This window comes from Rutidosis leptorrhynchoides, chromosome 9 (assembly GCF_046630445.1).
Source record: "Rutidosis leptorrhynchoides isolate AG116_Rl617_1_P2 chromosome 9, CSIRO_AGI_Rlap_v1, whole genome shotgun sequence".
Classification (NCBI taxonomy): domain Eukaryota; kingdom Viridiplantae; phylum Streptophyta; class Magnoliopsida; order Asterales; family Asteraceae; genus Rutidosis; species Rutidosis leptorrhynchoides.
In genome coordinates, this window is record NC_092341.1 from 92477037 (window position 1) to 92503398 (window position 26362).

Below are 26362 nucleotides of genomic sequence, written 5' to 3' on the forward strand. Positions count from 1 at the left end.
TACTCCATATCTTTTAAGAACTTTCTCAAGTTGATTATTACAGAAATGAGTACCCCGATCACTTATTAAAGCTTTCGGTGTTCCAAAGCTTGCAAAAAGACGTTTTAAAAAGTTGACTACAACTCGTGCATCGTTAGTTGGGAGAGCTTGTGCTTCCGCCCATTTAGATACATAATCAATGGCTACGAGTATATATAGATTATTATGAGATTTTGGAAATGGACCCATAAAGTCAATACCCCAAATGTCAAATACTTCACATACTTGGATGACATTTTGTGGCATTTCATCACGTTGACTTATTTTTCCGACCCTTTGACAAGCATCACAGGATTTGCAAAGAAGGTGTGCGTCTTTGTAAATTGCAGGCCAATAGAATCCAGCATCATAAACTTTTCTTGCTGTTAGTTGAGGCCCATAATGCCCTCCTGTTGGTCCTGTGTGACAATGGTTTAAAATTTTACTAGCTTCATCTCCAAATACACATCGGCGTATTATTCCATCGGGACAACTTTTAAACAGATGTGGATCTTCCCAAAAATAGTGTTTTATATCACTGAAGAATTTATTTCGTCTTTGGTACGATAATCCTTTTTCAAGGAATCCACATACTAAATAGTTTGCATAGTCTGCAAACCATGGAATTTCTTTATAATCTATCTTCAATAGATATTCATCAGGAAAGTTGTCTTGTATGGCCGATTCATTTAGAACTTCTAATTCGGGATTTTCAAGACGAGAAAGATGATCAGCGGCGAGATTTTCTGCTCCTCTTTTATCTCGGATTTCAATATCAAATTCTTGTAAGAGTAAGATCCAACGGATTAATCTTGGTTTAGCATCTTGTTTTGAAAATAGGTATCTAAGAGCAGAATGGTCGGTATAGACCACCGTTTTTGCTAGAACGAGATATGATCGAAATTTGTCAAAAGCAAAGACAATAGCAAGGAGTTCTTTTTCAGTAGTTGTATAGTTCGTTTGTGCTCCTTGTATTGTCTTACTAGCATAATATATAGGTGAAATCGTTTTTCAATCCTTTGTCCTAAAACGGCTCCCATTGCAAAATCACTTGCATCGCACATTAGTTCAAATGGTAGATTCCAATTTGGTGTTATCATGATCGGCGCATTAGTGAGTTTCTCTTTAAGAATATTAAAAGATTTGATACACTCATCTGAAAAGATGAATGGAGCATCCTTTTCTAGGAGTTTATTCATAGGAGTGGCAATTTTAGAAAAATCTTTTATGAAACGTCGGTAAAAACCGGCATGCCCTAGAAAACTCCTAACTCCTATAACATTGGTGGGATGTGGAAGTTTAGCAATTACATCTACTTTAGCTCTATCCACTTCAATTCCTTCTTTTGAAATTTTATGTCCAAGAACGATGCCTTCTTTAACCATGAAATGGCATTTCTCCCAATTAAGTACTAGATTTGATTGTTCGCATCTAATAAGCATTCGTTCCAGATTAACTAGACATGATTCAAATGTATCACCGAAGACTGAAAAGTCATCCATGAAAACTTCCATGCATTCTTCTATCATGTCATGAAAAATCGCCATCATACACCTTTGAAAGGTTGCAGTGGCGTTGCAAAGTCCAAATGGCATGCGTTTGTAAGCAAAAGTACTATAAGGGCACGTGAATGTGGTTTTCTCTTGGTCCTCGGGTGCTATTGGAATTTGAAAATATCCGGAAAATCCATCTAGAAAACAATAGTAACTATTTCCGGCTAATCTTTCCAACATTTGATCAATGAAAGGTAAGGGAAAGTGATCTTTTCTGATGGCGTCATTTAATTTTCTATAATCAATACACATACGCCATCCTGTTATAGTCCTAGTAGGAATAAGCTCATTTTTCTCATTTGTAATGACAGTCATGCCACCCTTCTTAGGCACGCATTGAACTGGGCTTACCCATGGACTATCAGAAATTGGATAAATTAAACCTGCGTCTAGCAGTTTAATAATCTCTTTCTTAACTACATCTTGCATATTAGGATTTAGTCTTCGTTGGCGTTGCACATACGTTTTATGACCTTCTTCCATAAGGATTTTATGTGTGCAATACGAAGGACTTATTCCTTTAATATCATGAATCTTCCATGCAATGGCTGGTTTATGGGCTTTCAACACAGAAATGAGTTGTGATTTCTCATTTTCAGTAAGAGAAGACGATATTATTACAGGTAATTTAGATTCACCATGTAAATAAGCGTATTCCAAATGGTTTGGAAGTGGCTTTAACTCTAATTTTGGAGGTTCTTCTATTGATGATTTATATCGATATCTGTCTTCTTCTTTTAGCATTTGAATTTCTTCTGTTGTTGGTTCATATCCATTAGCTATAAGTGTAGCTAACATTTCAGCTTCATCAATTGGTTCATTACCTTCTCCTAAAGAACATTCTCCTGTTCCTTGTAATTCTGGAAATTCTTCTAATAATTCTACATGTGCATCTATAGTTTGAATATAATAACATGTATCATCTGCAGATTGCGGTTGTTGCATTGCTCTATCAACTGAAAAGGTAACACTCTCATCCTCTATACTTAGGGTCAGTTTCTTACCGAACACGTCTATCATTGCTTTAGCCGTGTTTAAGAATGGTCTTCCTAATATGAGAGGAACTTGAGAATCTTCTTCCATGTCCAGAACAACAAAATCTACTGGAAATACTAAAGTACCAACTTTAACTAGCATGTTCTCCATTATCCCTCTAGGATATTTTATTTATCTATCGGCTAGTTGTATGCTTATTCTGGTTGGTTTCAATTCTCCAAGGTCTAGTTTAGCGTATAGTGAATACGGCATTAGATTTATACTAGCACCTAAGTCTGCCAATGCTTCTATTGAACTAAGACTACCCAGAAAACATGGAATTGTGAAACTTCCTGGATCAGATAATTTTTCTGGTATCTTATTCAACAGCACTGCTGAACAATTAGCATTCATGGTAACAGCCGAGAGTTCTTCCATTTTCTTTCTATTTGAGATTAGATCTTTCAAGAATTTAGCGTATCTAGGCATTCCTGAAATCACATCAATGAAAGGAAGATTTACATTTATCTGTTTAAACATATCCAAGAATTTGGATTGCTCGGCTTCAAGTTTCTCTTTCTTCATTTTACTCGGGTAAGGAAGTGGTGGTTGGTATGGTTTAACATAAGGTTTAGCCTTAACTGTGTTATCTTCATTAACCTTTTCAACTACCGGTTCTTTTTCCTTATCTTGATCAGGTTGTGGTTCTTGTGGAGTAGGAATAGCTTCATCAGAAGTTACAGGTATTTCAGGTGGTTTAAGTGTTGTACCACTTCTTGTGGTAATGGCTTTAGCTGTTTCATTCCGGGGGTTAGCATTTGTATCACTAGGTAGACTTCCCGATTTTCTTTCACCTATTAACCTTGCTAGGTTACTTACTTCTTGTTCCAGATTTTGAATGGAAGCTTGTTGATTTCTAAATGCTTGAGCATTTTGTTCATTGGTTTGTTTCTGAGATGTGAAAAACTGCGTTTGAGTTTCAACTAGCTTCGTCATCATATCTTCTAAATTCGGCTTTTTATCATCGGTTTGTTGTGGTGGTTTGTTTTGAAAATTAGGTCTTTGCTGATTGTAATTATTATTGGATACTTGTTGATTGCTTGGACCTTGTTGGTTGTTGTATGGAATATTTCGGTTATAATTCTGGTTTTGATTGTAAATTGGTCTTGGCGGTTGATAATTATTCTGATAATTATTTCCAGGCCTTTGGTTTATGTATGAAATATTCTCTCTTTGTTCCATTGTTAATTCAATACTGAGACAATCTTTTGTCAAATGTGGTCCTCCACACTGCTCACAACTAATTTGTATTGAGTGAATATCTTTAGTCATCTTTTCCATTCGTCTCTCGACAGCATCTATCTTTGCGGAAATGGAACCTAAGTCATGGCTAGAATCGGCTCTAGCTGCTTTAGATGATCTAACGATATCTTTTTCTTGGTGCCACTCATGTGAGTGGGAAGCTGTGTTATCAATAATTTTGTAAGCATTAATTTCGGTTTTCTTCATAATAGAACCACCAGCGGCTATATCTATGTCTTTCCTTGTAGTGATGTCGCATCCTTGGTAGAATATTTGTACTATTTGACAGGTGTCTAAACCATGTTGCGGACATCCTCTTAACAACTTTCCATATCTTGTCCACGCCTCATATAGAGTTTCATTCGGCTTCTGTGTGAACGTAACAATTTCTGCTTGAAGTCTTACGGCTTTAGATGCAGGAAAGAGTTGTTTAAGAAATTTTTCAACTAAAACATCCCATGTATCAATCGCCCCTTCAGGTAACGATTCCAACCAATCTTTGGCTTCTCCCTTTAAAGTCCAGGGAAATAACATGAGATATATCTGTTCATCCTCCACTTCTCGGATTTTAAATAGTTTGCAGATCCTATTAAAGGTACGTAGATGTTCATTTGGATCTTCCTTCGGCGCACCACTAAATTGGCATTGATTAGTCACCATGTGTAGAATTTGTCCTTTGATTTCATAATCTGGCGCATTAATGTCTGGATGAGTAATTGCGTGACCTTGGCCAGTGCGTTTAGCTCTCATTCGGTCTTCCATACTTAAAGGTTCCAGATTCTCCATAATTGAATTTGTTGAATCGGAATCACTAGAGGATTCTGATTTAATGGTTCGTTCCTCAACAATCTCTGTTTGAATGATTGGTGGTTCCGGAGGAAAATTTAATGGTTCAGGATCTACGAATCGTTCCTGAATATTCTCCGGATTCTCAATTGTAAGGTCGGGTTCAAAAAATGGATTATCGGAAATTTGAACTGAAGTACTTGGTCGACTGGATGACGATTCTAAAGAAAAATCAACGGCGGTAATATTTGCTAAATGTCTTGATCTAGTTACAGGTGGTGAACGTACAAAAGGTGGTGAACGTCTTGCTCGGTGCATTCACTGAATATCCTATTAGTTTTTAAAAGGAAAGAAAAATTATAATAAGTTATCCAATCAATAGACTTTTCTGATTTTGCCCACGTTTCGAATAGCCAAAAGATGCAGCAGAGGGGCAGGATTCGTTTGGTCTCAATATAATTGAGGACTGTTTGGCTCCAATAACCCGGTCCACGTACAAATCCAAATATTACTACGAACCAGAAAATTTTGATGTCTATTAATTTAACCACTTAAAATAAATTTTCGTAATTTTAAGAAATTTAGATAAGAAGTAGAATAAAAATCTATGTCCTAAAACTAGAATAGCGAGAAATAAGAAAGAAAAAGAGCGCGTCGGAAAAAAATCGAAAAAGAAAAATGGTTGAAAAATAAAAGGTGACGGAAAAATAAAAGAAACTTATAACACTTAAAATCACTTGACTAACATAACCTTATAACTACAACTAACTTAAAATTATAATCGCAAATTGAGATTACTAATTGGAATGATAATTGATACATAGGTAAAAGTCGTCTAAAAATATTAAAGCTTACAGGAAAAACTAAATGGAAATAACTTATAAAGGTACTAAAACTTAAAAAGGCGTCGCAAAATTCTAAAGCACCTAAACCTTAGTCTAAATAAAAAGCACTTAAGGAATTCTACGGCAAAGCCTAAAAATCTAGGAGTAAAAATAACTATGGCAAAAACTAAATTTAAAACTAAATATGGGCTAAAAATACAAATATTACACTAAAACAATTAAAAAGGGATAAAATATAAAAATATACAAAAAGTTGTAAAAAGTACAATTTTTTATAAAAATATTATTTTTATATTATTTATTTATTAAAACTATTAATTTTACAATTTAATTAAACTAATTTAACTAAATAAAACAAATTAAATAAAAAGTAACTAAACTAATTAATAAATAAATAAAACCTATTTAGGGTTTTTAATTAAATAATAATAATAATAATAATTACACCGTAATTAATGCCTGATTAGGGCTTCTGTCGGCGTCAGAGTTACTCCGCGAGTCGCGGTATTCGATGCAGCAAACCCCGCGAGTCGCGGGGTTCCAGAATTCAACTGACAGGTTATTTAAAATTCGATGCGTTTTTCTTTATTTTATTTTTTTTTAATTTTTTGTTTTTATATAAATAAAAGATATTTAAATAAAACTTATATTTTTATAAACTAAAATAAAAATAAAGAAACTTATAAAACTTTTAACAAACTCTTAAAAATATATAAATTTTTGTTTTTCTTTTTATATTTTTGAATATTTAAAATGTATTTTTATAAAAACGAATTTTAATAAAAGTAAACTAAAAATCTCTTTTTTTTTTATATTAGCGTTGCGCTTCCGGCGTTTAAGAGAGTTCCCCGGAAGCGGCGCCAAAAATTCTTTGATGTTATGCGAGGGGTATACGAAATAGTATTAATTTTAGCAGGAAATACTATTAAATACGATACAATTTTACACAAGATATTTATTTATTTAGAGAATGGATATACTTAAACCTTGCTACAACACTTATAGGCAGTGTACCTAATCGTACAGTAGTGTAGTTTTTAGTAAGTCCGGTTCGTTCCACAGGGAATCTTTTTAAACAAAGCTTAACGCTATATTAGTTTACTTTTATAAAAATACAAATATATATATAAGTAATATTATTATTATAAAGGGGGGGTTTTTACCGTTTAATGACCGGTTTGTCGATTTTAAAACTTTAGTCGCAGTTAAAACCAAAGGTAAAATAATAAATATAAATACAAGAGTTAAATTAAAGCGTAAAGTAAATAACAATAATGAAATTGCGAATAATAAAAGTGCGATAAAATAAACTTGCGATAATTAAAAAGTACGATAATTAAAAGTGCAATTAAATACAATAACAATAAAAATGCGATAATTAGAAGTGCAATTAAATATAAAATAAAGGAAATTAAATATGAAATAAAAGAATTATACTTATTTAAACTTCCGTAATCATGATGTTTGACGTGTTGATTTTAGTTTTATGCCCATGGGTTAATTGTCCTTTGTCCTGGATTATTTAATATTTCCATACGGATTTGTCCATAATAGTCCATAAGTCATAAATATAAAGAGCGAAAGCCTTCGTCAAATTATTCTTATTCCCGAAGTCAAATATTCCAACTAATTGGGGATTCGAATTGTAACAAGGTTTTAATACTTTGTTTAATGAATACACCAGGTTATCGACTGCGTGTAAACCAAGGTTTTACTACTTTGTTAACAATTACACCAATTACCCTTGAATGTAATTCACCCCTGTTTCAACAAGTCTATTAACTATTAATCCAGTTCCGTATCCGGTAAAATGAATAATTATTGGTATTTATAGATATCCCGCCCACCGTACCCAGTCAAGCGTATGTGGTTATATATAAAAACGTCGAATTATAAGTTTGTATATTAAATTAACAAGGTATTGTTTAGTTAATATAAAACCCATTAATAACCCATAGTCTAATTTCCACAAGTGTCGTTCTTTTATCCAAACCCCAATTATGGTACAAAGCCCAATTACCCAATTTTAGTAATTAGCCCAACATCATGATTACTTCGGATTAAATAAGCATAATAATAACTTAGCTACGAGACATTAATGTAAAAAGGTTGAACATAACTTACAATGATTAAAAATAGCGTAGCGTTACACGGACAGAATTTTGACTTACACCCTTACAACATTCGCTAACATACCCTTATTATTAGAATTATAATTAAAATTAAAATATAAATTATATATATATATATATTTTACGATATAGATAGAGAGATGGATGGATATATTGTGTTTTTTTGCGATCAGAATTCGTTTGCTTTTATAGGGATTTTCAAACTTTGGGGCTCCGCGACTCGCGGCATTTTTGGCCTTCAAACTCCGCGAGTCGCGGAGTTTGAGATTACAGCTCACATTCTTTGGAGTCTTTCTTGCCGACGATTTATTTATAAATATAATATATATATATATAATTAATATAATTAATTATATATTATATTATATTTATATACATAGTTAACTTATAATTTTTAGTCCGTTGCGTCGAGCGTTGAGAGTTGACTCTGGTCCCGGTTCCGGATTTTCGAACGTCCTTGCGTACAATTTAATATCTTGTACTTTGCGTTTTGAATCTTGTACTCTTGTAATTTCGAGACGTTTCTTATCAATAATTGGAACCTCTTTGATTGTATTTTGTACTTTTGAGCTTTTTGGTCGTTTGCGTCTTCAATTCGTCGAATCTGTCTTTTGTCTTCACCTTTTATTATTTAAACGAATATCACTTGTAAATAGAACAATTGCAACTAAAAGCTTGTCTTTCTTGAGGAATAATGCTATGAAATATATGTTCATTTTTAGCATTATCATTTATACCACCGTAAAGAAATCACTGATGTACAAAGTGTGAAGAATAAAGAAGTGATTCTGGTATTTCAAGACTATATTGCTTGAGGACAAGCAACGCTCAAGTGTGGGAATATTTGATAATGCTAAAAACGAACATATATTTCGTAGCATTATTCCTCAAGAAAGACAAGCTTTTAGTTGCAATTGTTCTATTTACAAGTGATATTCGTTTAAATAATAAAAGGTAAAGACAAAAGACAGATTCGACGAATTGAAGACGCAAACGACCAAAAAGCTTAAAAATACAAAATACAATCAAAGAGGTTCCAATTATTGATAAGAAACGTCTCGAAATTACAAGAGTACAAGATTCAAAACGCAAAGTACAAGATATTAAATTATACGCAAGGACGTTCGAAAATCCGGAACCGGGACCAGAGTCAACTCTCAACGCTCGACGCAACGGACTAAAAATTACAAGTCAACGGAGTACAAGAATATAATATAATATATATATATAATTAAATTTAATTATATATATTATATTATATAATAAATAAATAAGCAGCCCACGTTTTTGTAGACTTTTGAGCCTCCCCAGCTGGCCATGCGATCGCATGAGCCTGAAGGGTAAAGCTCATGCGATCGCATGAGCACCTTTTCCAGCCCACATGCCCTAAAAAAACGAGTGTTTGGTTCATCAATATCCATCTTTCTTTCTCTCTATCAAACGTATTATATATATATATATATATATATATATATATATATATATATATATATATATATATATATATATATATATATATTATAATTTTAATTTTAATTTCTAATAATAAGGGTATGTTAGCGAATGTTGTAAAGGTGTAAGTCGAAATTATGTCCGTGTAACGCTACGCTATTTTTAATCATTGTAAGTTATGTTCAACCTTTTAAATTTAATGTCTCATAGCTAAGTTATTATTATGCTTATTTAAATCGAAGTAATCATGATGTTGGGCTAATTACTAAAATTGGGTAATTGGGTTTTGTACCATAATTGGGATTTGGACAAAAAAAACGACACTTGTGGAAATTAGACTATGGGCTATTAATGGGATTTATATTTGTTTAACTAAATGATAATTTGTTAATTTTAATATAAAGATTTACAATTGGACGTCCCTATAAATAACCATATACACTCGATAGGACACGATGGGTGGGGTATTTATATGTACGAATAATCGTTCATTTAACCGAACACGGAAATGGATTAATAGTCACTAGAATTATTAAAACAGGGGTGAAATTATGTACAAGGACACTTGGCATAATTGATAACAAAGTATTAAAACCTTGGGTTACACGCAGTCGATAACCTGGTGTAATTATTAAACAAAGTATTAAAACCTTGTTACAGTTTAAGTCCCCAATTAGTTGGAATATTTGACTTCGGGTATAAGGATAATTTGACGAGGATACTCGCACTTTATATTTATGACTGATGGACTGTTATGGACAAAAACCAGACGGACATATTAAATAATCCAGGACAAAGGACAATTAACCTATGGGCATAAAACTAAAATCAACACGTCAAACATCATGATTACGGAAGTTTAAATAAGCATAATTCTTTTATTTCATATTTAATTTCCTTTATTTTATATTTAATTGCACTTCTAATTATTGCACTTTTATTTATTGTCATTGTATTTAATTGCACTTTTAATTATCGTACTTTTTAATTATCGCAATTTTATTTTATCGCACTTTTATTTATCGCAATTTCCTTATCGTTATTTACTTTACGCTTTAAATTAAGTTATATTTATTTTTATTATTTTACATTAGGTTTTAACTGTGACTAAAGTTTTTTTTTTAAATCGACAAACCGGTCATTAAACGGTAAAAACCCCCTTTATAATAATAATATTACTTATATATATTTGTATTTTTATAAAATTAAAACTAATATAGCGTTAAGCTTTGGTTAAAGATTTTTCCCTGTGGAACGAACCGGACTTACTAAAAACTACACTACTGTACGATTAGGTACACTGCCTATAAGTGTTGTAGCAAGGTTTAAGTATATCCATTCTTTAAATAAATAAATATCTTGTGTAAAATTGTATTGTATTTAATAGTATTTCCTTGTAAAATTTAATTGTATTTTATACCCCTTAGCTTTAACATCATCTTTTCTCTTCTACTTGGAAAAACAATTGAAAAAGAAGAGTGATACTAGTTCAAGCAAAGTTGAAACCATTAGTGTTAACACAGTTAAGGAATCATCTAAATTAGAAAAGGAACCGGATGTAGATGTAGAAGAGATCCGAGAGACGCTTGAGGATATGTGGGGTAAAGAAAACACGGACAAGTTCATGAACAACACCAAAACGTCTTTTGTTGATGATGAGGGTTGGACTATTGAAGTTGAGTATGTTAAACTTAAACCACAATGTGAGTTCAAGCCTCGTATAAGATATAGAGATCCGGGGGAGTTTTCAGTTGTATGTCGGTTTCAAAATGAAAAGATTTACTCGGCATTGTTAGACTCGAGTGCAAGCGTTAATATGATGCCAGTCAAAATTGCAAAGTCTATAGTCATTCGGGAGTTAGTTAGAACTACTACGAGGATCCGGTTTGGGAATCAAACCGTTTATAACCCAATCAGGGTTGCGGTAGATGTTCCGTTTATTATCCACGATATTGGTTATAAAGAAGATTTCTTCTTTATGGATTGTGAGCCGGACAAAAACACTCCAATTGTGTTGGGACGTGGGTTTTTAGCAACAGCAAGGATGTCGCAGGACTTTGACACGGGAACGTTGGTGATTAAAGATGAGGATATTATGATCACTCTCGATGATAGATTTGGAAGGGAATTCGACTTTAGCAACATCAGAGTCGAGGATCCCGATGGTTTCTAAAGCATGGAAGAGGAGTCGAGTGCGTGACTCCATCAAAAATCCGCACACCTTTGTAAAGTTTGTAAGTTGTTGGGTGTTTTATTTTGTTTTTGTACATACAGACGGGGCAACGGACCAATTTTAAGGCTTCAAAATGGGTCGGTTTAATGACTATCTTTAACTTTGTGCATTGAGGACAATGCAATGCTCAAAGTGTGGGAGGGGGTCGAGTGTTTAGTCCCAAAAACGAGTTGTGCGAAAAAAATGTAAAAAAATGGGAAAATTTAAAAATTTTCAGTACCTGAGTACTGGCGTATTTTACGCCAGTTTTGGCGTATTTTACGCCACTGTTATTCGTGGCTCAGCAAAAAATCCCAACTTGAGCATAAAAATACGCCAGTTTTTACGCCAGAAATTGTGAAGGCGTATTTTACGCCAGTGTAAAAGTTCTGGTGCCGGTTTTAAAGGTTTTGAATGGGGAAAAATTATATATATATATATATATATATATATATATATATATATATATATATATATATATATATATATATATATATATATATATATATATTACTCATGTGCAGCCATTATCCACGACCACCATCATTCTAAACCCTAAATTTTCATCATCTAAACAACAAATTGAAGCTTAAAACATCATCAATTCTTCATAACACTTCACAAAAACATCCAAATCTTTACAAAATCATTCAAATTGGGTGTTAATTCGTGTTCTTGACCAAAACCTAAGTTGGGGGTTTTGATTTTTGGGGTTTAATTCTACAAGTATTCATTCAATTTAAGTGTTTTCACATCAAGATAATCATCATTCTTGTTTTTTTTCATTGTTTTTGATTATCAATTTAGGGTTTTTGTTACTTTCATGTTTACGTGCTAGAAGTAATCCAAATTAATTATGTTTAAGCATTGTTTATGTTCTAGCTATTGTTAATTATGCCTAAATATGTTAATAGGATATGTATGCATGATCAATTTGAAGGCTTAGGTTAAATCTTATTGAGTGTTTCCAAGTAGTTGACTAGGGTTGACTTTCACTGAGAATTGGTGATGTTTGTGATTAGAATGTGTGTCTTCAATGTTTAATGTTTAATTTAGTGATTGTTAAATGTTAATGCAAGGTTGTTAGGTAATAAAGTTTATAGTTTTCTTTAGAATGGTGATTGCAATGTTATATGATGTTTACTTGAAAAAGGGGGTCGATTAATAGTGATGATAATGCATAACATTTTGAAGTAAGAGTCTTGTGGTTAAATGAGAAAAATAAGGGGTTATAAAAGATTGATATGTTGATTTAGAGCATGAGGTTAGGATTTGCATGTATTGCTAAAAGTTCATAATGTGATATATTAAGCAATAACATGCAATGTGTTTTATTTAAGTACTAAATTGTTTGTCTAGATTGTGTAATTGCAGAAAATGTTTGGACGAAGTAAGAGAAGCCGTGGTAACCAACAAGAAACCACCCCGAACTGGATGGATAAGAAGTGGCTAAGTGAATTACCTTACGAGTGGCAGGTTTATTTGTATACAGAAAAGAAGGAACAGCTCTTGAGAAACGCTTTCTGTGAGAGATACATAACTGCAAGTGTGTGGAGAAAATATGGGGCTTTTCAGATATTTTCAGACTGGGGATGGGAAGCTACACTACAACCAGTTCAAATGGGTTTCCCGAGTACACAGCTGAACTGCTCTTGGGAGATGACTTATCCCACACATGTGTTTAACTGGCTGTCAACTTTAAAATGGGTTCCAGGGGATAATTTTCCACATACATTAGTCTTGGAGGGTAAGGTGGGAAACACTGTGATTCTAATGCCAATGGAGACTTTCAATCAGTTAGCACATCCAGACCTCCCGTATAATGCAGGGATAAGAATTGAGGGGAAGAATGGGTACGATTATCCGACTGCCAAAGAGTTGTTCGAAGTACCGGCTGATAGGTATGTTACGGTGGTAAAAACGCTATTTCACATCGATCGACACGATGTTGAGAACTTTAAGCTTTCAAGAAACATGCTAAAAATTATTCCAAGGTTGTTGTCCACGGTGATTCAATACAACATACTGCAGAGAAAAAGTGATCTTATGTTGGTTCGAATGCATGAGTTACCGTTGTTGTATGCTATGGTAACTAACTCAATGGTACCATCGTTACGATTGGTTATGATGACCTGGATTTGGGAATGTCGAGAGCAACTGAAGCAAAGGGCGGTAATCCCTTATATGCGGTTTTTGTCATTCTTTTTGTAGAGGAATGGAGGGGTTTTGAATAATCCCAAGGGAAAAAGGGTGGAAATTAATAAAGTAAAAGAAAAGGTTCCCGGGTTCGAGTTTATGCGACAAGGGGATGGTTATGTAATAGAGAATCCAGCTTATGTGGAACGATATACTTTTGGGGTAGAGGATAACGAGCTTCCTGAAGAAGAAAATGATTACAATTAAGCAGATTCAGTTGAGCGGATTACTAGAGCTGTTGAGGATATAAACGATAGGGCTGATCCAGATTATAACCCTCAAGGTGAGGGAACGAGTAGGGGTAGGAGATATGTGCAAATAGATGAACAGAGGTGGAATAGGATGGAGGAACGACAAAACACCCTTCTTGATGCAGCTAGGGCACAAATTTACCTGATTGAGCGATATCAACAGGATGTTTTTGAAAGGGACAACCGAAGGCATCAATATGAGGATATGTTATAACATCGGCCGGTTACACAGTATTATGATCCGATTGATTACACGACCTATACTTCGGGGTTTGCAGCGGGTGTGGAGTATGTGAATCCACCTGCACAACTGTAGCACCACCATTGTTTTATCAGCAACCCACGCCACTACCACCGGATATGGAGAGAGCTTGAGAGGAAGGCAGGAAGTCGGTGTTCGACATGGCACCGTTATCGAGGAGCTTATTTGATAGTATATTTGGTCCTGATCCACGAATGGATGAGCCTCTCTGATTTTAATCAGGTCATGTGCTCCGTCTGTAATAACATGTACACTTTTCCTTTCTTTTATTTTTTTATTTTATTTTATTTTATTTTATTTTATTTTATTTTAAGTAGTTAAATGAACTTTGTAGGTATGTTCACTGCAAGCCCTCACGAGACAAAACTCGTCCACCCGAGGGAATCGGGTGGTTTAAAGCGGGATCCCTCCAAAAGTGGGCTAGTTAGATTTTATGTTTCTTTTGTTTTTGTTTTGTAAGAATAAAGTTGGATGGAAGGAACATGTTGTGTGATGAAATGGGAGTTGGTGTACTTGTCACAATGGTATTGGGAAGTTGCTTTTGATCCCGGATAATATTGTTCTTTTTCTTCTTTCTCTTTGTTTAATTTCCTCACTTTTGTCTAAGATAATTTCTAAACATGCATACGAGGACGTAGCATGACTTAAGTGTGGGGGGAGGAAGGAAATTTTCGCATTTGGCTTAACTTGAAAAAGTTTGTTGTTCAAAGGTTTTATGAATAAATGGTTTTAAATTGCCTAGGTGGTTGAATTTTTTTTGTTTTAATGCTATAAGTGAGATGTTGACCTATGAAAGTACCCATAGTGACTAAGAATTAACTTGGAAGTTTTGGACTTGGCTGGTGAGGAATGATAGTGTTAGGCAATTTATTGAAAGCATTTGACCTTGTTGACCTCGGCTAGTTAACTTTAAGAAAATGTACTCTTATGGAGAAAATAAAGGTTGAAAATGAGATTCCATTGTTGTATGCTAGGTAACATGAATGATAAAGAAACACCTTAGGATTTTCTTTAAACCATTTGATTTTCATTTTACAGCCAGTCTACCCAAGTCGTTAGTACACAATTGTGTACTAGAATCAATTAGTGACCATTAGCAGCCTAAGCCTTAGTAAAAAAAAATAAATAAATAAAAAAGGAAAACCAACTTCCCATTCCTACCCTTGTTTTTGGTTATTGATGTCGAATTTAATCTTACTTTATCTTGTTTAGATTTGGTAACATTAGGTGGCAACGCAACTCATTTTTGCTAAGACATAATTAGTTTAAATTAGCATGGCAATTATAACTAGCTATTATGCTATAGTGTTTGTGGCTGTTTAATTAGTTTGACTCAGAGTGGTTTCCTAGGTTCCACAATGGATTCTACGATTTACTCGCTAGTATGAAAGTGCATAATAATGATGATAGTCACCAATGCAACACTTGTAGAGTTTACTCTTCCCTAGACAAAGGTCGAAAGGGTGTACTTTATATCACAAGCTATGACAATGATATTCACCATACCCAACAACCATCATCTACATTACATACATATATCTATATATCATTGTCATCATCACCACATATTCACCATTACATCCCAAATGCTCTTAAAATGTTATATGCTGTGTGCTATCATGAAAAAAAGGGGAGAAAAGAAAAGAAAAAGGAGGAGGAAGTGAAAGAGACGAATTTAAAAATATATATGTCAAAAATTGTGAAACGATTGCCTTAAAAAGCATGGACCACTGAGGCATAGAATAAAAAAAAAGAGTAGAAGAAGTGTATGCCAAAAATTGTGAAACGAGTGCCTTATAAAGCATGGACCACTGAGGCATAAAGTTCGTTCTCGTTGAGATGTCAAGTCAAAAATGCAAGACTCCTTATAACCTCACAAAGTACCTACACCTTTAATGGATGCCTTGTACAAATGGGCAATGTAACCAAAATCCACTCCATCAAGCTTGTGGTATGGGGTATTTCCAATTAGACTTAGGGAGTTCGTTGGTGTCGGGACTTAAAAGCTATGCACTTAGTACTAGTGTAGACAAGGGCATGAGTTTGGCTAGTTGAAAAGTTAAGGAGGACAAAAACACAAACATATGCATGATTCTAGTTCTAGTTGACGTTCCGATTTAAATTAATTTATCTTTGTACGAATGAGGGTCACGTTAAAATTTCTAAACCTTATAAAGTTTGATTGATTCGACATTCGTAACCGCTTTTACACCAATTTTTAGTTGAGTCATGGCTACCCTTATGCAATCACTCCGGATGTAATTGAACCCATTTTGTGTTTATTTTGCCATGTTACTTAGATGCATTTATATTATTGTTAAAGGAGTAAGTGTGGATCATGAAAGTTGTGAAATATAATCGTTCAACTTAGTTATAAGTATTGATCCATTTGATGATTCAGGGAAATGAATGAGGCTTATGATGTTATGACTAGCGTTGGAATTGTTGAACTAAGGAAAAATTCTGTGAGGAGAAGTTTTATGATTGATGTATTAGAGGTTGAAGATTGTTTGAGGTTTTGAGTGATTGGTCCGTATTGTCCTTACATCTCAATTAATAGTTAATCTTGTTTACGAAAAATTATTTGAGTTAATACCACCTAGGTGTTGTTGTCTTGTAGTTAAAAACAAATTTGCTTGAGGACAAGCAAAAGCCAAGTGTGGGGGGTTTGATCGTTCTTTATTTGACACGATCATTTATGCTTAAATACGCGAAATTAACTATGTGTGAGTGAAAAAGTAGATACTTTGATATGGTTTTATGTTTTACAGGTAAGAAAGATGTTGGCGCGAAATGTGGTACAAAACAGCGGTTAAAGGCGGATTATGGACAAGATTTAAGAGATTGAAAAGTGACCAGGAAATTAACATTGGCGTAAAATACGCCATTTTGGGCGCAAAATACGCCACAGCTCAGGTCCTTCCAGAGAAAAAAATCACTTTTTGGCGTAAAAAAATGCCCGAGCTAAATTTGCACTGGCGTAAAATACGCCTTCACAAAAAAGCTGGTGCCGGGAAATTCGAAATTTAGCTTTGTGATGAAGTTATCCAACCCCTATTTAAAGGGAGCACTATGGTTACGAAACCAACACTTTTTCCAGCAGTTTTTTACAGCAGAGATCACTCCCAAAACACATCAAAACATCATCCAATCATCATTATTCAAGGATTCAAGTTAAGATCAAGGTGTTGTTCATCATGCAATCTTCAAGAATCTCCATGATTGTCATCACCAACATTCTTGGCTAGTTTTCTTAACTTTATCCTTTCTATGAACAATTAAAATATGTATGATTTCATTCAAGATTATGTGATTTGTGATGTTTAATACTTTTGGATTATGATATTGTCAATCAAGTTGATTGTTGATTAATGCAAGTTCTATGTTTTGTTATTGCAAGTTAAATTATTGTGATTTAACAGTGTGTTCTTGATCCAACTTAGTGTTAATTAGATTAGGGATAAAGACACCTTGTCTAGATTGCATAGTTTAATCCCAAAGTAATAGAAGTAATGAACTCAAGAAATCTTGTCTATGAGATTTGATCAACAATTGATAAACATAATACTTGTTTGAATGAATACATATTAGATTGGGATTGTGAAAGGATAAAGGTTTTAATATCATTGTTTACATTTCAATCTTTTCAATTGCACTTTAGTTTAAGTTTTAAGTTTTAAGTAGTTGATTAATCTTAGTAGTTCTTAATTAAACCAACAAACCAATCGTGAAATTGCTTACTAGTTAACCATCACTTCCCGTGGAACGAATCCTGCTTACCCTATCTAAAGTAGAGTAATTAGGCTATTTTTTACTGGCCCTTCGACACCGATTAGTCTACACACCTGCCACTCCACCACACTCATCGGTGAAGGAATAACCTCAAAATGATTATGATGGGGACGATGAGGGTAACGATGAAGAAATTGAAGAACACATTGAAGGTGAGGATGATTCCGAGGAGGAACCCGAGGAAGAGTCCGAACCCGAAGAAGAGGATGTGCTTTGGGAACCAGCTAATGAGGAGGCTGATCCAGCTTATGATGGTCTTGGAGTTATCTGCAATTTAGAAGATGATTCCGAGGAGGAAGTTGAACCTCCTGTTACTAAGACTTCCTCACCTAAGAGGAAGGAGCCGGAGACTCCCGCTACTGATAATGCTAGTACATCTAAGAAGTCAAAGACTTCCGAGTTTGTCTACTCCGAGTATGATCATGCTCTAGTTCAGTGTGATATCATGAACCTACAGAGTCGCACTGTAACTTTGAGAGATACGCTCCGCGAGCGTTTGGCTCAGATGGAGAAGCGCATGGACTATACAAACAGCGATGTAAAAAGGGTCTATGACAAGTTCTCCATGATGTTTGCTAGGAAAAAGAGGATCTATGACAAGTTCTCCATAATGTACTTCAAGGGGTACATTAAGGATCATTTCAAGCCTCCGTCACCTAAGAAAGATTAGATCTTAGGATTCTCATTTATTTCCATTTCCGTTATTTATGTAAAGGCATATGCCTAAGTTACCTTGGTTTCTTTGATTCTTGTAAAACTAGTGGTTTTATGGTTTAATTCAAGTATTTGATTACATCTTGTTATTCCTATCATTTATCATAACTCATTCGTATCTGTTTGGGTATATTTGTTTGGTTGTATTTGTTGTGTGAACCTTGTGCATTCATCAAACTTATCATTTATTAGCACCACGAACTCTTCAACTAATACTGTATTTATGTATTGAAGAACGATGGCTCAATCAACTCGAGGTGCTACCAATATCCAGAATGTCTCTTTGACTCCTGCTCAATTCCAGCAGCTGTTGGCCGCTGCACAAGGAAATCATAACAATAACCATGGGAACAACCAAGAAAATCCTCCCACTTCTTGCAGCTACAAGGAGTTTATGAATTGCAAGCCTCCGTCTTTTAAGGGGAGTGAAGAATGTGAAGACCCGTCCTAATCCATCCGGACGAAGTCCATATCGATTATAAACGATTCACAACAGTTGATTACATCGCGAGGTACTTGACCTCTATATGATACATTTACAAACATTGCATTCGTTTTTGAAAAGACAATCTTTCATTACATCGAAAGTTGATGGCATGCATACCATTTCATAATACATCTATCTATAATTGACTTAATAATCTTGATGAACTCAACGACTCGAATGCAACGTCTTTTGAAATATGCCATGAATGACTCCAAGTAATGTCTCTAACATGAGCTAATGCACAGCGGAAGATTTCTTTCATACGTGAGAATAAACATGCTTTAAAGTGTCAACCAAAAGGTTGGTGAGTTCATTAGTTTGACATAAACAATCATTTCATAATTTTAATAGACCACAAGATTTCATATTTCCATTTCTCATAAACATACGTCCCATGCATAGAGACATAAATATCATTCATATGGATTGAACACCTGGTAACCGACATTCACAATATACATATAAGAATATCCCCATCATTCCGGGATCCTCCTTCGGACATGATATAAATTTCGAAGTACTAAAGCATCCGGTACTTTGGATGGGGCTTGTTGGGCCCGATAGATCTATCTTTAGAATTCGCGTCAATTAGGGTGTCTGTTCCCTAATTCTTAGATTACCAGACTTAATAAAAAGGGGCATATTCGATTTCGATCATTCAACCATATAATGTAGTTTCAATTACTTGTGTCTATTTCGTAAAACATTTATAAAAATTGCGCATGTATTCTCAGCCCCAAAATATAAAGGGTAAAAAGGCAAATGAAACTCACGCATATAAATATTGTAAAACAGTTAATAAAGCATTTGCATGTATTCTCAGCCCAAAATGTATATAAAAAGGGATAATGAAACTCACCTAATGTATTTTGTAGTAAAAATACATATGACTATATTGAACAATGCAGGGTTGGCCTCGGATTCACGAACCTATATCATTTGTATGTTCATTAATGTATATTCTTTAACCGAACAATTATATATATATTATTAATGATATAGTTTTTATATTAATAATTTTTGTATCTCATTATTACTATATAAAATATAACTTTTGCTATATTATATGTATCAAATATTTTATATGTATATATTTCATTTGTTTGTTAAAATAATAATTATATTAGTACTAAAATAATATTAGTAGTGATGATAATACTAATGTTAATAATGATAATAATATTAATGATTTTATTAATAAATATATTAATGATAATTTTAATGATAACTCTTATAATAATGATAATAACAGTAGTTTTTAGTAAATTAAAAAGTTTAATAAAAATGATAATGAAAAATAATAATTTTGATAATAATACATAATACTTAATAATAATAATTATTATAACAATCTTATTACTAGTGGTATTCTTAATAATAATACTTTTGTTAATAAAAATAATAAAATTTCTAAATGTTACTAATATTAATATTAATGATAATTATAATAGTTTACATTATTTTCATATTAACAATTAACAATAATAATAATAATCTTAATCATCATAATACTACATATATCAATACAATAATAACACTATTAATACATAATGTTATTACCTAATAACAAAAAAAAAATAACAAAAATGTTAATAATATTAATCATAGTAATTATGTTAACATGTTAATAACATAACAATAATAATAATAATAATAATAATAATAATAATAATAATAATAATAATAATAATAATAATAATAATAATAATAATAATAACAATAATAATAATAATAATAATAATTATTATTATTATTATTATTATTATTATTATTATTATAATTATAAAAATTGTTATAATACTCCGTACCTAATAAAAGGGTCTGTGGGGGGTTGATTGGCGGCTACAATAGATCGAGAAGTCAGAATCACGATCGCAGAGAAAGAAAAAAAAATTACGATGAGCAGCACCTTCGATTCTTTAATCGATCAATCGATCACCCACAACAACTTGAGGTATAACTAGTCTTTAATTCGTCATCGTCGCTAATTCGATCACCACTCATCATCATCATCATTCGAGCTAATAGCAGGTAATCATCATCAATCTTCATCGTATCATTTTCGTGTTATCATAATCATCAATTCATCATAAATTAATCATCATCGTCATCTCACAATAACAGATTAGTTGTAGGTTCTTGAATGGCAATAACGAGGGTTCCTAGTTTTCAGTTTTGGGGTGTTCGTTCGAAACAGAGAATAAATAGCAGGTTTTGATGATCGATTGTAAAGTGTTGCAGGTTTATCGATGGAAAAGCTCGATTGTAAAGTTAACACAACACAGCAGCAATTTACAAAGGTTAGATGGCTTTTGTTTGATTGAATAAATTAGGAATTAATGAACTTAATTGTGCTTATTAATAATTAACCTGGTTGTGATGGTGTGATTGTAAATCGAAAGTGAATTTGGGTTGTGTTGAGTTGGGTCGATCAAGATGAGTGTTGCAGGTGTGGTTTTTCTTTATGATTCTAACGAAAAGGACAAGTTATGGTAGTATGCAGTATGTCATTAGGTGATGGGTTTTCAATGATGGTTTTGGGTTTTATCGATCAAGAACCATGGGTTTTGGTTATATGGTAATTGAAACAGAAATAACTATCTTCATTGTTTTACTTCTGAGATCGAAATAATCTTGAATGTTCAAGCAAAGATGATCATGAATCATTTAATTATAAATCTGTTATTGTTTATAATTTCTGATGATTGATGACTGTTATGTTGTTGTTGTTGTTCCAGGATTCGATTTCCTAATATAATGATGGTGGCAGGTTATGGTTCAAGAAGAAAGAACAGAATGAAGCAGGTAAGAAGAAAACGCAGATGATGAGATTCACCATGGAGTGGTGGTTTGTAGAGTATTCCTGATGAAGAAAATAATTTTGAAGTATAGCAGCAGGTAACATTCGGGCATAGTCATATGGGTATGGGTTTGTGGTAGTGATTGTGATTATCAATTGAGACAGAAAACAGTTTGGCCAAAAAATCTTAGGATGTCATTTGAATTGTGTGTAGGATGTGGTGGTCAAATGGTGATGGTGTAGTGTTTGGTTCACGATGGTTTTGAGTTGTTTTAAAGAATGCTGGTATTGATCATGTAGACAGAAGGCAAGATGCAGCAAGTTTGAAGGGATTGCTCTCGAGCAAGATTAGGAGAGAAAGTAAGATATAAGAAGATGGGTATATATTTATATTATTTTGTACTCTGTAATATATAAGATATATAAGATTTGAGTTAGACAAATATATGGTAGCACTCTATTACATAAAGTAGCATTATATTACTTAAAGTGAATTACATGAATGATACTGATTGTGATAGGAAACAGAGAGATAATTCGTACAATTATATAAAAGAATCAGTAGCCTCACTTGGTAACAAACATAACAAGTTGTATCATGTAGGTCATATAAAAGAATAAATAATATATGTGGGTTGGTTGGGGGTTGTCTAGTAAAAATAAAGTAAGTCAATGGTTGGTGATATTTTTGGAAAGACGTTTGATGCTTGAATGGGTGTGTGTAAAGTAAAAAAAAAATTACGTGTTGTTAAACACAAACAGGAATAGTAGGGTTCACGGGTCTAATAGAGAATCCTCATTTATATTACCTTATAAAAGCTAGTTCTTGAATTGGATATTTGTATAAATGATAATAAGGATATCATTTAAATGTAGTATTAATATTAACAATTTGCTCAATAACATTTATTACTTTTAAGGGATGAAAATCGAATCATAAGTGTGTGCTTAGATTGTTGACAATGTGTTACTCGTGGTGTTTGAGTAAATAATAATTTCTTATTATAATGATAACTATTTTAGAAACTAATAAGTTTCGTAATACAATATTGTAAGTACAATATTTGTTTTTAAAGCTATTTATATTCTAAATACATTATATAAATTGATGATGTTGGAGCGGGGTACGAAATAGTTATATTTTTACTACGAAATACAACGAAATATGATACAAGTTTACACAAGTTATTTATTTATTTACAGATGAGATATACCTAAACCTTGCTACAACACTATAGGCAGTGTACCTAATCGTAGAGTAGTATAGTTTTTAGTAAGTCCGGTTCGTTCCACAGGGAGACGACTTATTTTACACTATATTTTTAAACAATTATATTTGTACAAAATATATATAATTATATATAATAATATATAAAAGGGGGTTTTACCGTTTAATGACCGGTTTGTCGATTTTATATTTTAAGTCACAATTAAAACCTAATGCAAACTATAAATGACGATAATTTAAGTGCGTAAAATAAATAACAATATAATAATTATGCTTATTTAAACTTCCGTAACCATGATGTTTGACGTTTTGATTATAATTTATTACCCTGGGTTAATTGTCCTTTGTCCTGGATGTATTTGAAACCTATCTGGTTTTTGTCCATAATAGTTCATCGGTCACAATTATAAAATGCTCGGCAAATTTAACCTTATACCCGAAGTCAAATATTCCAACTAATTGGGGATTCGAACTGTAACAAGGTGTTAATACTTTGTTTAATGAATACACCAGGTTATCGACTGTGTGTAAACCAAGGTTTTAATACTTTGTTAACAATTACACCAATTACCCTTGAATGTAATCCACCCCTGTTTTAATGAGTCCATTGACTATTAATCCATCCCCGTGTCCGGTCAAATGAACAATAATTTGTATTTATAAATATCCCGCCCATCGTATCCGATTAAGCGTATGTGGTTATATATAGATACGTCAAATTGTAACCTTTATATTAAATTAACGAGATATCGTTAATTTAATATAAAGCCCATTAATAGCCCATAATCTAATTTCCACAAGTGTCGTTCTTTTGTCCAAACCCCAATTATGGTCCAAAGCCCAATTACCCCATCTTAAAATTTAGCCCAACATCACTATTACTTCGGCTCAAATAAGCATAATAGTAACTTAAGTACGAGACATTAATTTTAAAAAGGAGAACATAACTTACATTGATTATTTATCGCGTAGTGTTACACGGACAGAACTTCGACTTTAAAACTCGTAAAATAACCTTTACATAACCCAAACTAATCTAATATAAAACTAAACTAATATATATTATATATATTATATATATATATATATATATATATATATATATATATATATATATATATATATATATTACAGAGGGAGTATTATTATTATTGTGTAAAGAGTCGAGCAGAAAGGCTGGCTATTTAAAGATGTGGTCTGATTCTGAGGCTCATGTGATTGCATGGGTTCTCAGTGTTAATCTCATGCGATCGCATGACCAGCCTGGCCATGCCCAATTGCTTTGTTTGCCAGCTTGTCGACGTTATATTTAATTATATAATATAATATATATAATTTTATATAATTATATATGTATATTATATTATATTCTTGTGCATAGTAGACTCATAATTTTTGGTCCGTTGCGTCGGGCGTTGATAGTTGGCTCAGGTCCAGGTTCCGAATTTTCGAACGTCCTTTCGTATAATTTAATATCTTGTACTTTGCGTTTTGTAACTTGTACTCTTGTCATTTTTAGACGTTTCTTATCAATAAATTGAACCACTTGGATGGTATCTTGTACATTTGAGCTTTTTGGACGTTTGCGTCTTCAAATCTTCATTTTCGCCTTTTGTCTTCGCACTTATTTAATATAAACGAATATTACTTGAAATAGAACAATTGCAACTGAAAACTTTACATATTGGAAGGATATTGATACTAAATATATGTTCATTTGGAGCACTATCATAAATACAATTACGTTTTACTGACACAATAAAATTTATTATGTCATGAGTTATCTTGCATAATTAATTTTAACAATACAATATATAATATTTCATATTTATTATATATATATATATATATATATATATATATATATATATATATACAAGTAATCGTATCGTGAATCGTCGGGAATAGTCAAATGTTAAATGAATTCATAAAGATAGTTCACAAGTTTTAAGACTCAACTTTACAGACTTTGCTTATCATGTCGAGATTATATAAAGATTTAGTTTAAATTTGATCGGAAATTCCCGGGTCATCACAGTACCTACCCGTTAAAGAAATTTCGTCCCGAAATTTGAGTGAGGTCGTCATTGAAATGTCCCGTTCTTATTGATTAAAAACGTTCCATATTAATTGATTTCGTTGCGAGGTTTTGACCTCTATATGAGACGTTTTTCAAAGACTGCATTCATTTTAAAACAAACCATAACCTTTATTTCATCAATAAAGGTTTAAAAAGCTTTACGTAGATTATCAAATAATGATAATCTAAAATATCCTGTTTACACACGACCATTACATAATGGTTTACAATACAAATATGTTACAACAAAATAAGTTTCTTGAATGCAGTTTTTACACAATATCATACAAGCATGGACTCTAAATCTCGTCCTTATTTAAGTATGCGACAGCGGAAGCTCTTAATAATCACCTGAGAATAAACATGCTTAAAACGTCAACAAAAATGTTGGTGAGTTATAGGTTTAACCTATATATATCAAATCATAATAATAATAGACCACAAGATTTCATATTTCAATACACATCCCATACATAGAGATAAAAATCATTCATATGGTGAACACCTGGTAACCGACATTAACAAGATGCATATATAAGAATATCCCCATCATTCCGGGACACCCTTCGGATATGATATAAATTTCGAAGTACTAAAGCATCCGGTACTTTGGATGGGGTTTGTTAGGCCCAATAGATCTATCTTTAGGATTCGCGTCAATTAGGGTGTCTGTTCCCTAATTCTTAGATTACCAGACTTAATAAAAAGGGGCATATTCGATTTCGATAATTCAACCATAGAATGTAGTTTCACGTACTTGTGTCTATTTTGTAAATCATTTATAAAACCTGCATGTATTCTCATCCCAAAAATATTAGATTTTAAAAGTGGGACTATAACTCACTTTCACAGATTTTTACTTCGTCGGGAAGTAAGACTTGGCCACTGGTTGATTCACGAACCTATAACAATATATACATATATATCAAAGTATGTTCAAAATATATTTACAACACTTTTAATATATTTTGATGTTTTAAGTTTATTAAGTCAGCTGTCCTCGTTAGTAACCTACAACTAGTTGTCCACAGTTAGATGTACAGAAATAAATCGATAAATATTATCTTGAATCAATCCATGACCCAGTGTATACGTATCTCAGTATTGATCACAACTCAAACTATATATATTTTGGAATCAACCTCAACCCTGTATAGCTAACTCCAACATTCACATATAGAGTGTCTATGGTTGTTCCGAAATATATATAGATGTGTCGACATGATAGGTCGAAACATTGTATACGTGTCTATGGTATCTCAAGATTACATAATATA